At 36.6% G+C, this 15,326-nt stretch overlaps 1 protein-coding gene across 8 annotated transcripts in view; it reads left to right on the forward strand.

Moving 5' to 3' along the window:
* The first annotated feature begins 393 nt into the window (after positions 1 to 393).
* klhl5 (kelch-like family member 5) overlaps positions 394 to 15,326 on the forward strand; it is a 79,791-nt gene continuing 64,858 nt past the window's right edge. The window contains exon 1 of one of the 8 annotated variants that reach the window (XM_058750084.1): positions 394 to 604. The gene's annotated coding sequence lies outside the window, so the exon portion shown is untranslated. The other 7 variants (XM_058750011.1, XM_058749790.1, XM_058749948.1 and 4 more) reach the window with 7 other exon arrangements.

Raw genomic sequence — 15,326 nt, forward strand, 5'->3', positions numbered from 1 at the left:
GTATTTATTTATTTATTTTTATTTTTTGCAATGCATGCAATTCATTACTTTATTAATATAAGTATTTCTGCTCTATTTTAATACATCTTTAAAGGCTAATTGTAGGCGAAATAACCAGCACCAGAATCCCTGTCACTTCGAATACTAACACATATCATAAAGCATGTCATAAATGTTTGAAATCGCACACATTTGCAATGACACTGTCTATGATTAAGACCAAAGCATCCTTACAATTAAAAGTCAACACAACACAAACGCACATTTATAAGAAAACAAAAGTAAGTAAAACCGAAAGTGAATGAACCATTATTGAACCTGCGTATTTACAGTAAATACATAGGTAACGTAGGTACGTGGCGTCACCGCGCTACTGCGCATGCGTTTTATAGACATACCATACGTCACTTTGCGCATGCGCGGTAAACACATACCTGACGTAGGTACCTGACGTCACCGCGCTACAGTCTGCAGCGAGGAGTACTTGCATCCAGCTGCAGCCCCGCAGACTCACTTCTTGCTAGACACCAGTGGCTGGACAGCAGACGTCATTTCCGTATCGTCATTCACTTTTCAAATTTGACGCGCCATGCAGATGTCAGCGGTAAGAAAAAATAATAAACTGTCGATGATTTATAGGTCATGTCAGAATTCAAATGCACAAACTAGCTAGTAAAAAAAAAATCGTCTTGTTTTCAAGGTACTGTGTCGTGTTTTTTAAAGGTATTAGTGAACTCTGGTGTGCCTCAATTCTAGAGCTAACAGTTAACGTTAGGTTGCTACAATAGATTTTCCAATTAAATCGTTCTTTGAGTGGTATGATTTAATATTGTAAATACGTTTTTTTTTCACTTGGATGTGTGAAGATTGTACCCAGTTAACGCGATCTCAGAACAGTCTTGGCAGAGAATAGTCTAAAATGCTAACGTTATGTTGTCTATGCACACGAGAGTTTGCTAGCTATAGTTAGCTATGTTTTTTTGTTGAAGTAGTACTTTTCCCTATGCACGTGTAAATGCCTGATGTTTAATGTGTTTATGATGATGTTTAAAGCGCTTTGGTGGCCATGGGTCTGTTGATAGCGCTATATAGCCTAAATGCAGTCCATTTACCATTTTACATATTTTGTATAGGAGAATGTTAACATTTATATAAGTTGTATAAAGCTTTTGTTTTTGTTACCACACTATTTTTTACAGTCCATCTACCACACACAACTTTTCACCTTCATTGTTCAATTCCTTTTTTTTTTGGAAAGTTATTAATTGGATTTTTGTAAACATGCTCATTCTAATCATATTGTACATCTGTTCTTGCTTTAGGTGTGGTGACTGTTAAAAAACTGCCCCAGGCTGTTAGAGACATGTGTGTCCCTTTTAAAATTGTGCAATGCAGAAATTGCAGATGTTTTTTCAAAGACTGGGTGGGGTACTGTGGAAACGGAAGATGTGGAGACCTGCGAGGGTTTTATACAGAGCCTGAATTTCCTGAGCATTGCCCAGACTGCCAGTTTTAGGGGGCAGGAATGAGGTGTGGTGTGCACAGTGTGCAATAGTTTATTTGGAACTGTTCATTTTTTTTTGCCTTTTTTTTTTTTTTTTGTCAACTGTTTATTTTCTCTTGAAATAGAGACTTCCCCCACAACTTTACGGGCCTGACTGTGGCATCTTCATTCTGATGGTCTAATTTTACTAATTAGATTGTGTAATTTCCAATAAATATTGCAAAACCATGAAGTGTTAATTTGATCTGTATTGTTTGGTAAATTGTCTGACCATGTGAATCTACGTATATTTTAAAAACAGAAGTGGTTACATTTACAAAAAAAAAATCTGAATTGAATATCCAAATGGGCAAGGCAAAAAACTGTGGGCAATTAACATGTACAAGTCTGTTGTATTGACAAAACGTTATAGTCCATTGATCTAGGCTGAATTTAAGTTACAAAAAATAGTGATATGATCTGAACAATATATATTTTCAAGGTGGTTCTTGTGAATGCAGTTTGCATGAATTATTGATGTTATAATATTAAGTATATTATTGAGAATTGTTTTAAGTAAAGAGATATGATAAAGATCATATTTCAATTTGCACACAGCTTTTATAGAATGCTGTCTATCCACTGGTGAAAACCGAAAATAAATATGCTGTCAATCCAGAGGTGAAAATATAAATTAAATATGTTGTCTATCCAGAGGTGAAAATATAAAATAAATATATGTCAATCCAAAGGTGAAAATAGGAAATAAAATTGCTGTCCATCCAGCGGTGAAAACGGAAATTAGCGGCGAAACGGAAATGACGTAGGCTGTCTATCCACTGGTGTCCAGCCACTGGTGTCTAGCCGGAGGTGAGTCTGCGGGGCTGCAGCTGGATGCTATTGAAACCGCCTCGTGTCTGAACGTCCCGCCGCTCAGCAGTATGTGCTCTGGTTGTATTGTAAACAATGGCGTTGTCTATATTGCTTATCAGTTTGAGCCCGATTGAGATGCAGAGGATATTAGTGAAGAGGATCGCGAAGAACTTGTGCAAGCAGGGCTTTTAATGGTAGGCCAACCCTCAACATTGCGAGTAAATCACCCGCATAAGTGACTAAATCTTCACTTTGGGTGACTAAATGATGTTTTCCGGTAGTGGGCGGAACTATGTGCAAATGACAATCTCATTGGCTGGCGCTCACCTATTATCGTCTCTGTTTTGATTTCAGCAAATCAGTTCAAGCGATCGCACACAACCTGATTAATATTCATGAATCCAGCAGCTCGTTAATCCTTGGTGCGTTTTATATCGTTCTTTTACAATATATCAGAAACACTGAATGACCAAGAAAGCACCACCACCAGTCTTAAGTTCAGTTAAAATGACTATTATGCATTCATACATGGTTACCAAGTTTTAATTCTAATTACTAAAGTTTTATCATTAAATAATAGGCCTACTTGATTATCATATTATAATGCTTGACTGACTGATGTTAAGTGTATACTTTCAGATATTTAAAAAGCATATTATATATATATATATATATATATTAGTGGTGGGCATAGATTAATTTTTTTAATCTAGATTAATCTCACTGTAATCTTGGAATTAATCTAGATTAAAATGGCTCATTTGAATTCTGCCAAGTAGATAAGTAAACAACTAGCAGTCATCAAGAATTTAATATTGATAATAACATTGAAGACATTGTATGATTATTCCTTAAAGATAAGGTTTTAATAGTTTTAGTAGTAGTAGCCTATTACGTTCTGCCCAATGTCTTCAAGTGAAACCGAACTTTTATTTTGACGGATTGCCGTGAGGATAGTTTTTCTCAAATGAAACGCTCGAATGCTCATGAAGTGACTCTCAGAGCAGTTCTGGAGATGTTGTTCATGTATTTATGTCCTCATTTAGTGAGACGACAGACGTTAATATCGCCGCAAGCGTCACGCGGTCTTCTGTATGAGTAGTGAACAAACCCGTGCGTCTGCGCCATACATTCACACACAGAAGTCATATTTAGATAGACGTTTTGCGGCTTAATATTTACAAATAGGAGTGGGAGTGTGCTCACTTGTGTGTGCGCTTACGTTTGTTTCTTTGTGTGTGTGTGTGTGTGTGTGCGAACCGATACAGAGAGCGCGACCTGCAGACGTGCTGCGTTAACGTGAGACTCTTATCGGGCGATTAAAAAAAATATCGCCGTTAATCTATTCTCAAAGTTGGGTTGGGAGCTGGATCTATACTACGCAAGCTATGATGACTTTCACCTTGATATTTTAGCGCGGATGTATACCTAGCCGAATTGCACTGTAGGGGGCGAGAACGAGTCTTCCAACCTGTGTGTATGCGTGCTAACATGGATGCAGCTATGAAGCCGCCGGGTTTGCTTCAGGGAAAATTTATTTTTATGAAGCTTCCCAATGGAAATCGGCAAGTCATTTCTGTCTCTACGTTACATGGTCGCGCTCTCTGTATCGGTTCGCACACACACACAAAGAAACAAACGTAAGCGCACACACAAGTGAGCACACTCCCACTCCTATTTGTAAATATTAAGCCGCAAAACGTCTATCTAAATATGACTTCTGTGTGTCTCTGTGTGAATGTATGGCGCAGACGCACGGGTTTGTTCACTACTCATACAGAAGACCGCGTGACGCTTGCGGCGATATTAACGTCTGTCGTCTCACTAAATGAGGACATAAATACATGAACAACATCTCCAGAACTGCTCTGAGAGTCACTTCATGAGCATTCGAGCGTTTCATTTGAGAAAAACTATCCTCACGGCAACCCGTCAAAATAAAAGTTCGGTTTCACTTGAAGACATTGGGCAGAACGTAATAGGCTACTACTACTAAAACTATTAAAACCTTATCTTTAAGGAATAATCATACAATGTCTTCAATGTTATTATCAATATTAAATTCTTGATGACTGCTAGTTGTTTACTTATCTACTTGGCAGAATTCAAATGAGCCATTTTAATCTAGATTAATTCCAAGATTACAGTGAGATTAATCTAGATTAAAAAAATTAATCTATGCCCACCACTAGTTTTTACAGTAACTTACTGGCAACACTGTAATTAAGATTTAATTAAGATTATTATCAGTATACTACTGTAATTCATTAATTTTAATATAGATTTCATTAGATTTTATAATTTTTAAATAGAATTCGTTTTATTTTTACTCTACATAGGTACTACTGGCATTCAATTAAAACAGACACAATAATTACAAAATATCAAATTCTTTATTTAAAACATTGCATGTATAACACTTAAAAATACAGATTTTTCCTGTTTTAGGACGTTTTGCAGTGCATTTTGTTGTGTCCTCTGGATTCATCCTCACAAAGAATCTTTAGGCAACAGAGACATAATGGGGGAAAAAAGACAAACAGCCAAAGAATACATAGCCATCTGCAAAACCCAGGTGCTGCTCCAAAACGTGGCCACCATCTTTGCTCACCATCCACTTTGTTAGTGACAGAAATGTCTTCTCTGAAAAACAAGAAGTAGAAATAGCACACTTTTAAAAGGCAAACCTCATATAGAATACACAAATCTCTCAAAAACATAGCTGTTCTCTTACCATGAATTATCAGCCTCAGGGTGGCTGGCCTGCTCATGTCTTTCTTGATGCTTCGTTGCAGTTGCCTTTAAAACACAAATACAAAAAATGCAGTAAATCTTAAATTCCATTAAAAACTATAACAAACTAATTCTAAAACTAGAAAAGGCAGCTAGCCATAAAACAAGTTTAACCTAACTAACATACGATTTTATTTTCTCAATAGGCTACTGGCCAACATTAGTTAACCTAATGTTAATATAAGATAAGCGTTGCTCGTTAAAAACAATTTTAATTAGGTAACTTAATTCAATAAGCTGACAAAAGTCGTTTGAAACGACAGCACAGTTTACCATAGTAAAGTTCTGTAACCGCCATGTTGACAAGTAAATGTTGTGGCGCAACTCGTCAACAGACAACAATATAGAACCCATTATATATATTACCTACAGTGGATGCGGACAGTAAACTGATGCCCCGGTATATATCTGATGTGCAGATGTACTCCAAGCGCTCGCGCGGTTTCTGACACGAAGTACAAACGGATTTTGCAATCATTACAAGCTATAACACATCCATTGTAGTGAGCCCCAAGCTGTTGCGGCATTGTAGACACGGTGCAGGGCAAATTGTGTCAATCCAAATGTAAGAAATGAGGAAAATAAAACGACCTCAGTATAATGGCGCCAAAGAGACCGCTACAGTAGTATACAGCAATTTTAAAAAATACAGTAAGTCTCTGTATGTGGGGTCTGACGTCACAGAAAATTCCCATGATGCAAAGGGTATTACAGTTATTTTCTGTAAAGGGAATTTGCAGTATTACACTGGGTGATATACAGTAAATAACTGTGGAAATTACAGAAATGTCTAACAGTGTACTCACTACTTGGTAGGGGCTCCTTTTGCTTTAATTACTGCCTCAATTCGGCGTGGCATGGAGGTGATCAGTTTGTGGCACTGCTGAGGTGGTATGGAAGCCCAGGTTTCTTTGACAGTGGCCTTCAGCTCATCTGCATTTTTTTGGTCTCTTGTTTCTCATTTTCCTCTTGACAATACCCCATAGATTCTCTACGGGGTTCAGGTCTGGTGAGTTTGCTGGCCAGTCAAGCACACCAACACCATGGTCATTTAACCAACTTTTGGTGCTTTTTGCAGTGTGGGCAGGTGCCAAATCCTACTGGAAAATGAAATCAGCATCTTCAAAAAGCTGGTCAGCAGAAGGAAGAAATTTTTTTTGTAAATTTTTCAAAATTTCTTGGTAAACGGGTGCAGTGACTTTGGTTTTCAAAAAACACAATGGACCAACACCAGCAGATGACATTGCACCCCAAATCATCACAGACTGTGGAAACTTATCACTGGACTTCAAGCAACTTGGGCTATGAGCTTCTCCACCCTTCCTCCAGACTCTAGGACCTTGGTTTCCAAATGAAATATAAAACTTGCTCTCATCTGAAAAGAGGACTTTGGACCACTGGGCAACAGTCCAGTTCTTCTTCTCCTTAGCCCAGGTAAGATGCCTCTGACGTTGTCTGTGCTTCAGGAGTGGCTTAACAAGAGGAATACGACAACTGTAGCCAAATTCCTTGACACGTCTGTGTGTGGTGGCTCTTGATGCCTTGACCCCAGCCTCAGTCCATTTCTTGTGAAGTTCACCCAAATTCTTGAATCGATTTTGCTTGACAATCCTCATAAAGCTGCGGTTCTCTCGGTTGGTTGTGCATCTTTTTCTTCCACACTTTTTCCTTCCACTCAACTTTCTGTTAACATGCTTGGATACAGCACTCTGTGAACAGCCAGCTTCTTTGGCAATGAATGTTTGTGGCTTACCCTCCTTGTGAAGGGTGTCAATGATTGTCTTCTGGACAACTGTCAGATCAGCAGTCTTCCCCATGATTGTGTAGCTTAGTGAACCAAACTGAGAGACCATTTTGAAGGCTCAGGAAACCTTTGCAGGTGTTTTGAGTTGATTAGCTGATTGGCATGTCACCATATTCTGATTTGTTGAGATAGTGAATTGGTGGGTTTTTGTTAAATGTGAGCCAAAATCATCACAATTAAAAGAACCAAAGACTTAAACTACTTCAGTCTGTGTGCATTGAATTTATTTAATACACGAGTTTCACAATTTGAGTTGAATTACTGAAATAAATGAACTTTTCCACGACATTCTAATTTATTGAGATGCACCTGTAAGTGGCTGGAGTTCTGTTATTATTAGAATATCACACTCCTCTCAGCCAATCAGATACAAGGACCAGAAAGAACTGTTGAATGAATAAATAAATTAAATAAATAAATATCTTACATGCTATTAATTTTTACATATTATTTTAGTAGCAAGTTGACCTATGATTTTTTTTTTTTTAATCTGTTGACAGCCCCAACATTTTTAAGTTAATTTCTTTTTAACTGGTTTAACAAAGCAAAATCTGAATCTTTTTAGGTACCCTCTGGCGCACACATACATACACTCTTGGCAGAATGAGTGTGCAAGGCTGTGTGAGATAGAGCCTGAAGGACATTCCCTCTGCAAAGCAAACATGTTTGATCAGGGACAGGAGCATCCAGTTATCAGGGCAGGGCAGGAGGAAGGTTCTCATCAGGACCCACACTGGGATTAGGAGAGCTCTCAGCACCAAGCACCTTATCAGCATCATCCAGTGAGCTGCATTTAAACCTCTTAAGCAGTATTTGAACTTACTGTTCAAACTCACACCAAAATATGATGAGAAAAACACTATACCTTTCAAAAGATTGCTTTTTAAAAGCCTAATGCTCGCAAAGTCTGCATGTATTTGATAAAAAAACAGAGTAAATGATAGTAACATGTAAAATATCATTACAATTGAAAATAACCATTTGTATTTTAATATATTTTAAGAATGTATATTATTCCTTTGATGCCAAAGCTGAATTTTCAGCAGCCCTATTCCAGTCTTCAGTGTCACATGATCCTTCAGAAATTATTCTAATAATACTGATTTGCTGCTCAAGAAACATTTCATTACTATCAATATTGTTGAAAACAGTTGTGCTACTTAATGTTTTTATAACATTGTCTTTACCATCACTTGATTCATTAAACTAATAACTACCGGTAATTAAACTAATAATTCATTTAATACATCCTTGCTGAATTTAAAAAAATCACACTGCCCTTTTCACAATGAAAGAAAAAATTAATGCACAGCAACTTGTTAAAGGACTATCAAATATCAAAGTTATACTATAGCATTTAACCAGTCCTTTTCATCATGTTCTTGACAACCATATAGCATGTGAAACTTTAATATTCAATATTTTATGTCTGAAAACACTAGTTATTATACAATTAACATATTGTGCTTTTCGGGCCTTTGACAAAAAGAGAATTAGATTTTTTAAATCTGTCACTCAGAAGCTTCACACAATCAGTGAAATATGAGTCGGCGTGTCTTGCTCACTGTGATACTGAGTTCAGCTCTTGTGACCTATATTAGAAACCTATGTAATGCATTCATGATGGATCATGATTTTTTTCTCATTTGCTTTCACTTCACTTTCAAATGGATGGATGATGATACTCCCTCTGTCACCCATAGTGATCTCGACTGCTGCATCTACCAATGCATTATGCATGTGATGTGTCATGAGAAATGTTGATGAGTGTTTTTTAACATATTTTGTGAGATTTTTAACAGTTCTAAGAAAATCTTTGAAACTACTGTAGCCTATATTAAAACCAAATTGTCTGGACAACCATTTGTACGATATCCACTAGATGGAGACACTGCTTTTCACCCCCTAAAAGTGTAGTAAAGATAAGAAGATTAATTATTCGTGTATGATTATTAAACAGTCGCGAGCTCCTTCACCACATTATTTATGAACAGCTGTCGCACAATAACACGTGCAACTTTTAAAAAGTGCAACTTTTGGTATTAATATGAACAATCATAAGTAAACCCATACAAAATAAAGAAACTCCCCCTTAAATAAAGTTATGAGAGGTGAAAGTCCACGTTTTAATGCGAGAGTTAAGATATTTTTGCATACTTAATATGAATTGAATACTTAGAAACGCACTGCTACAGCGTTGAGGGCTAGTCTTTACTCCACGCCTTTTCATCCAAAAGTGAAGCACGCGATTATAATCAGAGTTTAAAGAGCCCGGATCTGTTCAACTAGTAAATGTGCAATTTACATCCGAAATAAGCGATAAGAGCAGCTATTAACCCGCCAGGTAAGAGAGCTCATTTCACGCGCTGTGATGTGGGATTATTTTGGTTGACAGCTGAAGCCCTTTAGAAATACGTGCAGCTACAAGTTCGCAGACAGTTATGCGGTAAAAGGGAAATGAATCAGCCCATAAACGCTTTTAAAATGCGGACTCATTCAGCAGGAAAGCACGGGGTTCAGACTGGCCTGCGAGTGCCAATAGTTTTGATAGAAAGAATCGATATATAATGAACTAAAAGTTATTTCATATGCACGATGAATATTTCCTGCTTGGTCCGGCTATTCTGGCAAAGGAAGTATAGAGAGGTGGGTTTTGTTGATTTACTTAACAGGAAACGAAAGTGTTCTGGAAAGTACTGTGCTGTAAGTATTTTATTGTATTGTATTGGTAAATAGCCTACATAATTACATATTTATCGTAAACTACAGGCTCGCGCATATGCGTTCACAATGGCACAATTTATCACAATAGAGCGTGAAGCACAAGTACATGCACTTAGTAATGAAAGTCAACAGCTTAAAGGTATTTGAGCTATTTTCGAATTTTTTCTTTATGGGAAAATAGTTTAATCTGTTTTAGTATAATCTAAATCCTTTGATGAAGACATGAGGCAAATCTTCTGTTTGTTAAGCTATGGATGTCTTGGGAAATATGTTTCTAGTTATAAATAGAGGTAAAAAAATCTAGCGTATTTATAAGAATTCATGTATACATTCAGGGGTCTCTGTGGACAGATTGCAGGTGGATTGATTCGAGCAGGAGATGAGGAAAAGAAAATAGATGCTTACATTCCCTACCCACAGAAGCCCAGGTTTCCTGAGCCCTGCATATGTTTGTATTTTTAATTAGTTTCTGACTATGACCCAGCACTAAAGATAGAACAGAGAGAGCAGAGAAACAAGAAGAATGGAGATGTGCAGCATGTCCTTGCATTTGTTTGTTTTTGTCCTTTATTCTGTTGTGTTCAGTGATTCTCCTAGTGTGTTGCTATCCAGCAAGGTTTTCTGCGGGGTCTTAAAAAGCCTTAAATTTAATTGTATCAAATTTAAGGCCTTAAAAACTCTTAAAGTTCGTGTAAAGTGATATTAAAAGATGTGTTCTGAGTTTGTCACACAACAGAAAAATGTGTTATTAACCACCCAGCCAAATTTGAATGATAAAAAAAACCCCGCCAAGTAACTAAAATAAGTTATCAAAATCTTTGAAAAATAAGCAGGACTCTCTGCTCTTAAACGTTGGGGGCGTGTCCGCTGTCGGCGCTGAAACCACGCCCACTCGCGGGAAAGCGGCCGTCTTTCTCGATTGTCAAATACAACCTGAATGGATGCTACTGATGCTACCTCTAGTAGCTTAATTGGATTTATACAGCCATACATGTTTGAGCGTGCAAGTTCGTTATTTAATGGTAGATGCGCGGCAAGCGCGCTCAACTTGCGTCAGCGCTACAGTTCTCTATTATAGATCAGTGGTTGAAACCTTCTAGTCTTCAAGGCTTGCGCGGCTCATGGTTGCTTAGCAACGGCAAACACCACAAGAGCGCAAGCTCTGGTGCGCTTTGAAAGAAGAGAAAGCGGTAAAGCTCGCGTTTCCATGCGTTTTTAGATGCGAATTGTGAACGCTCCGTGTTTTTAAATTGTATGTATTCTGCCACATATTGATGTCTCTTGGCTAAGACCGGGGTATCCACCCTAGAACCGTCCCTGCCTAGAATCTGTATATCTAACATCACAGACATTCAAAAAGGCAAACTAAGAACTCGATCTCTCAACATAGTTATTATAGCGTTAGGGGCGGGGCCACGCTCGGTGGCTCCATTGCGTCATCGAGCCACCGTTTTAGCCCCGCCCCCAAACAATCCTGAACACAAATTGGTGAAAAACCGTTATATTTCTTCCAAACGCGACACCTGCTGGCAGAGAATGAATCCGTTAACATTGATTAAACTAATGCACACATGAGTGCCTTCTTTCACTGCACGATTCAGTCTATTAAAATGCATTTAGAACCATCACATAATTTAAGATATTAGGGCTGGAAATTTATAGCCTATATTTATATCATTTCATATAGTTAATATCACAAGAAGAGTGCCGTTTTATTCTCCAAATGTCAGCATGATTACAAATATGATATTGATTTTATGCAACAGTTCAATAAACAAGAAGTTAATGTTAAGAGACTTACGTTTTAGACACCATATTTCCTGTTTTCGCTCTATTTCGCCAACAAAAATCATTCCAAACACAGCCACAGCACTGTTTTGCGTCTCTGAGCAACATGAAGGTGTATCGTTCCTGAATGAATCAACTGTTTAAATGATTTGGTTCAATCGCAATGACTCATTTATTAACAGTGACTTGCTGCCACCTACTGGTGGTTTTAATTTCACATTTAAAGTATCTTCATTTTTTAAAAATAATTTCAAACATCAGTTTTCAGCGTTTTATGTTTCAAATACCAAAACATTATTTATGCATTTGTAACTGCAGGTTAGCAGCTGCATTAAACTGTGTGTAAATACATCTAAATGCCACTTCAGATTCATTGCAAAGATAAATTTTGCTGATACTGATTTCATTTGTTTGGTAACAGCCCAAATGCAAGAATTTGACTCAAAAGATGATGCACACTTTTAGAAAAAAACGGCTTAAAGTTAAAAATGCCCATAAAACTTATTTTCAAAAGATTAATTTCTATCATTGCTGTGAACTGACCACACAGAATATGAAGAATATCAAAAACATTCAGGAGTCAGCTGTCCACGGTAATCTTTAAGATACCAGCACAATAACACACTCTGCAAAATATTGTCTAATTATCGTTATCGATAAAATCCCAGAAAATATCAAGATATAATTTTTTTCAATATCGCATACCCCTAATTCATGTTATTTAATAATTTATTGATAATAATTGTTTAAATCAATTTAATAATTAATAATTTTGACTTATCCATTTTCTTAAAAATGGTTTAAAGGCTGAAATGTAAAGTTTATCATTTTATAACACTTTGTTTTTGTGAAAATTGTATCTGAATTGTAAATTATGCTCTTTACAGTAATTTTACAGTTTAATATGGTACTATAGACATTGTCCTACCCCGCTAATATGATATTCATTTTATTTGTGCAGGTCTTAAAAAAGGTCTTATAAAGTCTTAAATTTGAGCTTAAAAATCATGCAGAAACCCTGTCCTGGCTGTGCACTGCTAGAAAATAAAATTGTGTTGTTTATTGTGTTTTTTACACAGTGGTGGTGGGTATTTAGCTAAGTCACCATGAAATCAAAATGGACATATTTTAATGGAATATTTCAGTGCTTATTACAAATGATTTGTACATTTTATGTGCCCTTGTAAGTTGCTGCATCTTATTTGCAATTCGCATACTATCTGTCCTAAGTAATTCATATTATGTGAAATGAGTATCCCAGAGGTACCTGGATGGTTTACTTTTTCCAATGAAAATTTAAAGTGAAGATCCAGGCACACTCTGATGGTGAATATTACCCACAACCCTTTGCTTGTTGTTGGGCAAAGATGCAAATAACAAGCATTGAAAAATGACAGACATGGTGGATATGCAAGACTGACGGTTAAGTAGCATTTTAGATAAAGGGGTTTAATGAAAAATATTTGTTTAGTGTTATCCACATTTCATCTGCAACAACATTGTGAGCTTTTATGAAGATATATGTGGTCTCACACGAGGAGAGTTCTTCTTGGCTTGAAAGATACATGACTGGCAGATCAACATGCTACTTAACTTCTCTCCAATATAGTAGGAAATTAAATTAAATTAAATGTGGAGGATGTTAACTGTAACAAGATGATTGACTGGGCAGTTTAAACGATGATGGGATGCATGCTCACTAGGCAACAGAGTGGTCCGTTAAAGACACTATTATAACAAAGTACTCCAAGATGGTGCACTTTTGTTACTCTGAATGTAAGTGCAATGAACAATATGGTGGAGTAAGTCCCGTCTTCTGAATAAATCGCCAATTAGTAAAGTCATGCTCTGGTTACTACACATTGGCTGGACTAACCTGAAATATAAGCATATTTTAATGTTAACATTTATGGGACAGTTACTGTCAGATTTTGTTGCTAATTTGAAATTTGTTATTTAAATGTGAGTCTGGCAAGCAGTTTTTGAGATTTCAGGAGTTCCCCATTCAAGTAGACTTGATCTTGGGTGCTCAAAATAGTTGCCTGGAAGCATTACAAATGGCCACAGGGTTAACAGACTTTGAAAAAGACTTTTGCCCCGTCCTTTATTTTTTTCTTTATTTTGAGAAGCTGTTTCACTCATATATATCACAATAGGGAAGAAAAGATGATTGCAACTTCGGTTTCATGCTGACATTAAGCTAAGTAACTTTTTTCTGAATCTGTTCACCAAAAAGATTCATTCAGATTTGGTCACTGATTTATAGAATTTGCAATTAGTCACAATTATCTTTTCATTTCATGTACTCTGGGGCATACACAGGCTTCCGATAATTTATTTTCTCTGCAGGAGTCTGTGAATCATTCATTCAACTGATTCTTTAAGTGTTTAAAAACACTTTCATACATTGAATGTTAGATTCAGTTGATCTCATGTTCAGTTGATCATGAACAAGATGTTTTATTAGTTGATTTTTGTTTATGAAAGAGATGTTTTATTCAGCCAAAGGCAGGCTTACTTCCACACTTTTAACAGTTCAGGGACTGAACCCTAGATCAATCTTTACAAATTACGTAAAAAAAGTCAGTGCTCTAGAAAATTCTGTGATTCCAACCTTGTGGCAAAATTTGGGAAGGGGTCCCTTTCGGTTCCAGCATGACAATGCCCCTGTGCACAGAGAGGTCCATGGTGTACTCAGTCTGGAGTAGAACCTTGACTAGTTCACACAAAGCCCAGAGCTGGACCTCACTGAACACCTTTGGGATGATTTGGAATGCAGTTTGCAAGCCAAGGCCCATCAGCCAACATCAGTGCTTGTCTTTACTGTGTGTGAATTGGAACAAATCATGTTCCATGTTCCAACAGAGTGGAAAGCCTTTACAGAGAAGTGGAAGCTCCAGCAGTTAAGGAAAGAAGAACTTCTTATTAATGCCATTGGCTTTGAAATGAAATGTCAAGCATATGGGCACAGTGTTTGGGTGTCCACGTACTTAACCATATGTTAATATCAATCTAATCTTTCAAACTGTTCTTCTGTCATCCTCTGAGCTCCTCGGGATTTGTTGATTTCTCACTGTGTCTGTCTGTGAAAAGAGACATTAATAAGTCATAGCAGATGAATTATGGATTGAAGTGAATTCAGCCTTGGGAGTTCTATATAAAGGATGGACTGCTGGATTATTACATCATTGCAAAATGTGTTTGTAGAACATGTGCATTGAAAATGTGCATGTAAAAAAGAGTCTACACAGCATTCTTTATTTTTAAAAATTGTGTTACTGAAATGAAAGTCAAGTTAAAAAAAGCTTAGAATGCTTCTAAGCAAGAGTCAGTGATTACAATTTCACAATGTTTAAAAGTTTGGGGTCTGTAACTATTTTTTTTTTTTTTTTTTTATGTTTTTGAAATCTTATGATCACCAAGGCTGCATTTATTTTATCAGTAAAATAGTAATATTCTGAAATATGATTGCAATTTAAAATAACTGTTTTGTATTTTGTGAAAAGCTAAATTATCAGCCATTACTCCAGTCTTCAATGTCATATGATCTTCGGAAAATCATTTTAATATGCTAATTTTGTGCTCAGGAAACATTCTAGGATTCTTTAATAATTAGAAAGTTCAAAAGAACTTTTGTAACAATATACTGTAAATGTCTTTACTGTACTGACCTCAGATATTTGAATGATAATGTATTTCGTAACCTCTTAAATATAGTTTCTGAAGCAATATTAATTTAGCATCCACACTGCATGCATAAGCACCGTAGTGTTGTGGCACTGGAAAAAGTATATTTTGGAGAAACTGAAAGTCCGAAAAAGCTGTGATGTGTTAGAGTTATCTCGTTACAACTTAAACTAA

This window comes from Onychostoma macrolepis, chromosome 01, assembly GCF_012432095.1.
Source record: "Onychostoma macrolepis isolate SWU-2019 chromosome 01, ASM1243209v1, whole genome shotgun sequence".
In the NCBI taxonomy this organism is placed as follows: Eukaryota; Metazoa; Chordata; class Actinopteri; order Cypriniformes; family Cyprinidae; genus Onychostoma; species Onychostoma macrolepis.